Raw genomic sequence first — 7,641 nt, forward strand, 5'->3', positions numbered from 1 at the left:
TGTGCAGGGAAGAGGTCACTGGAGCAGCTCTGCAACTCAGACTGCAGGATTCATTTGCCTTTTGTTCAGGTCTCAGTGGTTGATTAAAAACGCTACTGTATTTTCTCTTTACATACTTGACAGAGACAGAGTGAATGATATGAGTCTCGGAGAAAAAAGAAAAGAAAAGAAAAGATGATGTCCTGTAGATGTTATCATTGTGATCATTCTCGCTGTCATTCTCTCTGTCTCTGTCTCTCTCTCTCTCTTTCTCTTACACACTTTTTTCTTACATTTATCAAAGCAGTCGAAGTGCATTGGCATGTTCATTTCTGCAATGCGACATTTATTAGAACAGAATTTAGAAACAGATTTAAGAGTTTTGAAATAGAGGAGAAAAGACTGTTGATATTAAAGGTGAAATTCATCTACAAATAATAACACTAATAATAATAATACGGTAACATTTTAGTGTAGGGTCCAATTCTCACAATTAACTAGTTGCTTATTAGCACATATTAATGCCTTATTCTGCATTCCATATTTTACATCCCTTAATCCCAATACCTAAACTTAACAACTACCTTACTAACTATTAATAATAGTGTTGGGCAACAATAAAGGTTTGTGTTTACATAATATATGTGTGTGTGTACTGTCAATAATTATTTTGTATATATATACTGTGTATATATATATATATATATATATATATATATATATATATATATATATATATATATATATATAAATACACACATATGCATGTATATATTTAAGAAATATTTGCATGTATATACTGTACATATTTTTATAAATAATTTATATTATATATAAATATTTTATATATAAATAACACATTTTAAATATATACATGCATATGTGTGTATTTATATACAAAATAATACAATACACACACACATATATATTATGCAAACAAACTTTTACTTTGGACGTGATTAATCGCGATTAATCGTTGCCCATCACTAATTAATAAGCAGTAATTAGGAGTTTATTGAGGCAAAAGTCATAGTTAATAGTTAGTTAATAGAGAGAATTGGACCTTAAACTAAAGTGTGACCATAAAAGGAAATAAAAAAAATACAATAAAAACACAATTATGTATTCGGTGAGAAAACAATCAAGCAGTTGAATTAATATCTGATTTGCACACAGTACTTTAATTGAAAAAAAAAAAACATAAACGACAAGTTTAATAGCAAATTACAGAAAATACTGGATGTGCTGTTCGCCTCTTCATGGCAGGTTCCTTGCGTTTGTCGAAAGCATCTGTTTATGTAAATACACAACGCATTAAATCAGCGGCTGATATTTTCTTCAACAAGCAGCGACATGCGACGGTATACGCGTTACGGAATGTGTTGCTGATAAAATGTGTGCTAATGGAGCTGTAAAAGAGACCTAAAGCTCCTTGTGTGCCAGTGTGACACAGAGAGAGACGTGTTAGCCCGGTCAGACAGGAGCTTGTTTGCCTAGGAGTCTCAGCAGAGCCTTGGAAACCAGCTCCCACGGTGGGGAGAGAGACAATGCAGTTTGAAGCGGTGATTAAATGGGAAGGTTACAGGTCCTGGGCCAACCACATTGTTTTTCTTTGCCGTAGACCCAGCGGGATTCTAATGAAGAGCTCTTGAACTGCCAGTCAGGCGAGCTGTGACAGTGTTTCAGGCGGGACGGTCCTCTCCGGGCCTTTTTAGAGAACACACACACACACACCTATGCGTAAGGGCAACGCACACAAGACTCGCATATCTTCATCTATGTATGCACACGCACACACTCGCAAAACACACAGGCTTCCATTCAGTGATGTTCTTCGTCAAAATGAAGATGTCACTCATGTGACCTCACACAAATCAGCAGCTGTTCATTTCTGGACTTCACCGACTGGAACGAGACGAAGCCACTGAACGACAGCACAGAAAAGAAAAAGCAGCGGGAAGAAAAACATCTGATATTTGCAATATGTGGTTTGACTTTCAAAATTGGTGTGTCACAAAGGTCATTTTTTCTTCTAAAACTTGTTTAGGTTCTGAGAGCTAACATATGGTACATCTAACTTACACAACATAAAGATCCTTCAGAACAGAACAAAGCCAGGAAACTGGCATAGGTCAGGTAATGCAACAAATGTCTGTGTATTTCGAAAATTTTACGTTTAAAAAAAAGCAACGTTTACTAAGCTTGTACCAAATATCAGAAAATAAAATAACTTTTAAATTTGACTTTTTATGGAAAAAAAAACAACAACAACAAAATCAGCGGAGGAAACTAAGGGGCCGTTTACTCTACACTGTTTTCAACTAAAAATGGAAAACTTTTGGCCGATCATTTACTGACACTGTTTTGGGGGCCTGAAAATGCAAACTTTTGAAAACAGGTTTCAAAGTGCACGTTTTTAAAAAAAGTCTCTGTGTAAATCACAGAAACATGAATTTGTGAGAAAGGTGATAGGTGATAGTGTTTCTTTACAAAGTGACATTGCCAACTACTGGCCTGGAAGCATAATACACCGTTTTAAGTCGTTTCTCTGGATCCATGTAAACGGGGAACATTTTGACAATGTTGTCATCTGTACATGAAAAATGCAAAGGAAAAACCTTTCCATATTTTGTACATCTTTGTCGTGTAAATTTACACTTAAAGGGACAGTTCATTCAAAAATGAAAATTCTGTCAGCATTCACGCATGTCGTTCCAAACCTAAGAGTGATAAAAATGTATAGAAAAAAAAAATACCTGAGGAAATATGGTAGATAGATCTTATTGTTATAGAAAATATGAGTGAGCAGAGTGTAGAGATATGAGTTTTGGTTTGTGAACACCAAAAATATGAGTTCTAAAATATACAGTTAGAAATAAAAGTGGTTGTATTATTCTTTAAGTTTTGTATTATACTTTTGTTGTTCAAATTACAATTGAAATTGTTTATAAAAATAGATATTCATTTGAATAATTTAAAGACATATATCATAACATATTATTCCAAAACAATATATGATATTTTATAATATATTATAATGTAACTAATAATAATAATAATAATTCTTAAAGTTTTATTATAAGCTTTATTTTTTATAATAATTTCTTCTGTGGAAATTTTAACCGTTTTTGTCTATTCAGTGAAAGTCATTACAACATTAGCCCTCACTGACTTTCAAAATACTTTCTATTGTGTTCCACAGAAAAGTCATACAGGTTTTGGGACAACATGAGGGTGAGTATCCCTTTAAACACTGCTGAGTAAATGCCATCAGATGCCACAGATTCTTCTGCAACACTTTTATCGGCTCTTTTTCCCATTTAACATTTTACTTCAGATTTCAGAGGGTGCGTAAAGGGGGTTTGTGACAGCCACACCAAGATGTCCTCCTGCCTCTCTCTCTCTCTCTCTCTCTCAGGCTCCCCAGGCAGGCTGGTCAAGCAGAAATGAGCCCCACATCAATTTCCATTTGTATTTATCCAGCCCATGACCCTGGTCTTTTCACAATGCTGCAGGAGCCACAAATTACACCCATCATAACTCGCAGTCTGACTGCCTGCCGCTCCCGCTATCAGAAAATTAACATGCTTATGTATCAGCCAGGGGTTCAGAGTGTCACGGCACAATTATACAGTCATGCTACCTGCCTGGCTGACTGGATAGGGCCTGGGGCTTGGCACATGACACACACACACACACACACACACATTCCTCACTAGAGGAATCCTGGAGGGCTGTAGTGTCTATCACAGAGCTAGTTAAGATAACTTTGGTTTAGATGGCTGTGCAACACTATCAAACATCACAGGGATCTGCAGAGTGCTTGCAGCAATGTTCATGTAACAGCAAACATTCACGCGTGCTTATCGCATTATTGCATTGGGAGGGGGCGGTGGGCATCAAAGAGAGACAGGAAGAAAAAAAAGTGATGCTAAACAATCAATTTGTGAGAAATGACAGTTAAAAGATGTGTTATAGAGCCTTCAAATAGTCATCTGGATAATAAAGCTAGACCGAGATACAAAAAGATACTCAAATTCTGTGATCACCTCTCATAAGCTATCGGCTTGCTTTCCGGCCCCCCCATCATCCCCCCCACCCGAACGAGAGAGAGAAAAAAAACACAGAGAAAGCTTCCGTGCTTGGTACCCCGGTGTGCTCCGAATGTCATGCCATTAGAGGCTGTGAAATGAGGTGCCACTCATGAGTGATTATGCTGCTGGGAGAGGAGAACATATAGACCCTCACTGTCTGGAGCTACCACTGCCTAAGCCTCGCATAAAGCCCCTCTGATAAAGGGACACACACCCGCTCACACTCACACATCTTCATCTCACGCTGATAATGTAGGAAGAACGCTTTCTTTCTGAAAACTTCACTCTAATCCCTTTCAGGGCAGCTTTAAGTTTAATGGAAAAGTTAAAGTGTGTGTGTGTGTGTATGTGCATATGTGAGGAAAACTGAGGTGAGAGTGATAAAATGTATTGGGAAAAAACTGATGAAATATGGTAGATAGATCTTACTGTTATAGGAAATATGAGTGAGCAGAGAGTAGAGATATTGAGAACATTGTTTGAAGTCTTGGTTTGTGAACATGAAAATATGAGCTCTATACAGTTACAACTACAATATCATTTTGTTTTTGTTTTTCTCAAAAAATGTGTGTTATGGATGTTTGTTATTTGAGGATATGTGCGCACACGCACACACACAACTTGGGCTTTGGAAAGGTGCTATACAATTATTATTATTATTAAAAGTGGTTCGTAAATAAAATACAATTTGAACGTCCAGTTTTTAAAGAAAATAATTAATTAAGTTTTATATTATACTTTTATTACTCCATAACACAATTGAAATTGTTAATAAAAATGAAGAGAACCAATTTCTGAAAAGATATTCATTTGAATAATTTAATGGCATATCATCACATATTATTCCAAACATATAAAACAATATATGATATTATATTATTATTTTTAATGCAAATAATAATGATAATAATATGGTAACACTTTACAATAAGGTTTAACATTAATTAACTACATTAGTTAAACTAAGAATGAACAATGCTTTTACATTTACAAATCTTAGTTAATTTCAACATTCCTAATACATTATTAAAACCTAATGTTATCTAAAATTCTCAAATCTAAACTAATATCAACCTTAGTTAATGCACTGTGAACTAACATGAACAAACAATAAACAACTGTATTTTAATTAACTAACATTAACAAAGATTAATAAATACTGTAACAAATGTATAGCTCATTGTTAGTTCATGTTAGTTAATACATTAACTAATGTTAGCTAATTAAATAAAGTGTTACCAATAATGTTTATTGTTATTATTTTGTTTTTAATAAAACGTTATTATTATTATACATTTTACCGGTTTCGTTCACTTTTTTATGCTTCTAAGCACAAACACGGACAATGTGATTTTTATCTGGCAACATATTGCTTTTGAGTCAGTCAGATTGATTTCATTGTTATGTTGGCAGACAGGACGCCGTACCCTTAAGCATTGATGATAATAATAAGCTGTTCACAGATATGTGGCCTGAGTTTATTTATGTTAATATCTTTCAAGAGAAGATAAATAAGAATGAGATAGTGAGACATGATTCTGGTTAAAATATACTGTTGTAAAAATTCTGCATGTCATTTAACAAATATTCCAAAATATTTGGAAATGCATTTATTTATTTGTATCTTTTTTTAAAACATGTAACTTAATGATCAAGGGAATCTATAATCTGGAATCACATTTAATGGACACATTTGAATGGAACACTTGATTTGAACTGATCTGAAATATATATATATATATATATATATATATATATATATATATATATATATATATATATATATATATATATATATATATATATATATACTTTGCCTGGCTAGTTAAACAAAAAAGTTAAACAGCCTCAAAATGTCATCATGCCATGCTGTTAGCTGGTTCTGATGAAAAGACCGTCGCCATGCTCATCTCATTCCGGTCTTATCTTTCACTCCGAGTCTGCTGCCCGGCACAAGCGGAGTGTTGTCTCCTTTTATCCCTGCAGAGGGAATACGCACAACCCTCACACTCTATTGGGTATTGCAGTGTTGTGCAAAACATTGTAATGTTTCAACACAATAACATATTGCAAGCAGCCATTGTCCACACAATCTGCGAGATCCGCTTGCCCGCATTGTGCTTATTACTCGGATCGTGAGGTATGAACTTGGCGTGACTTACAACGTAATTTGCAGTCTACACTGTACCATGCACATCTCCTCACTCCCCTCTGCTCTGGCTCCCCTGACAGAGTCAATAGGGGGCATCCCTCATCTGTCCAAAAGACAAACAGTAGAATACTAATTAGATCTATATTTGTCACCACTGCTAGCACTTGCCCACACACTCACAGAGCTTTCTTTGTCCTCTGAGGTTGTAACTAGTCGTGGTCTGGCAAACCCCTTGAAGACCAAACGCCCTTTACGTCGACTGGATTTCACTACTTTGGTGTGTGTGTGTGTGTCCTCCACGAGCTCCAGAGAGAAGGAGCAGACCCTCTGCTGACGCTCGCTGAGTGCAGCTCTGCTCAATCTGGGGTCCAGATGGCTTCAGGCTTTGGACAGGTAGTGGAGGCAGTGAGTCTGAGAGTCGAGTAGTCAGGCAGAGCAGATTCCCTCGGCTCATCTTAATACCCTCTTGTGCCACAGCCATGGGCAAAGGCCACAGACAGGCCAGCGGCCCCTAACTGAGTCTCCAATCACCATGTTTGTCTCTCAGTCTCTGAGTCCGGCCCACTAATGCTGTTGCTTTTTCTTCTTTTTCACTATCTCAAACAAATTAGGGAAAAATCAACGCACTCATTCATTGATGGTCATGTGTGCATTAAAAAACTAAATCAAAATTCAACCAATTTAGGGGGGGAAAACTAAAAATATAAAACAATTTTACATCCAATACAGGGTAACACGTTATAACAACATTAATGACATTAATTATCATTATCAAATGTTATAATGTTTAGTTAATTATTAGTTAACATTAATTCACACAGTCAGAAATGTCATAAGAAAAGCATATAAATATATTCATCCATAATTATAATAAAAGCATAATTAAGCATTAGCATTTGTTAAGCATAATTCAATTTATTATTTGTTAACATAAGCCAGCAATTAAAAAATTCTCTTTATATTTTATATTTTTAGTTATTAATGATTTTGAATGAATAGTCGAAAATATTTACGACTGTGTTACCCAATGCATTATATTACATTACATTACATTACATTACATTATACAGTACTCAACATTTGAAGTGGATCATAAGGATACATGAATTTTGAACAATACCCATTCTTGTCTTAGGACAACTTTGATTCAGTTTTTTTGATCCACTTCAAATGTTGACTACTGTATTGTATTGTAGCCTATTGTATTATACTATATTATATTATATTATATTATATTATATTATATTATATTATATTATATTATATTATATTATATTAAAAAGAATGCAACATACTGTATATAATATATCAGATTACTTAAGTTTTACTTTTTCTTTAATTGAATAACAATAATTATTAGAATCTTTTTAATAAAAGTAAATAACAAAAACAAACAAAATGAAAATCTAATTTTGT

The sequence above is a fragment of the Leuciscus leuciscus genome (assembly GCF_965113295.1).
Source record: "Leuciscus leuciscus genome assembly, chromosome: 10".
Lineage (NCBI taxonomy): Eukaryota > Metazoa > Chordata > Actinopteri > Cypriniformes > Leuciscidae > Leuciscus > Leuciscus leuciscus.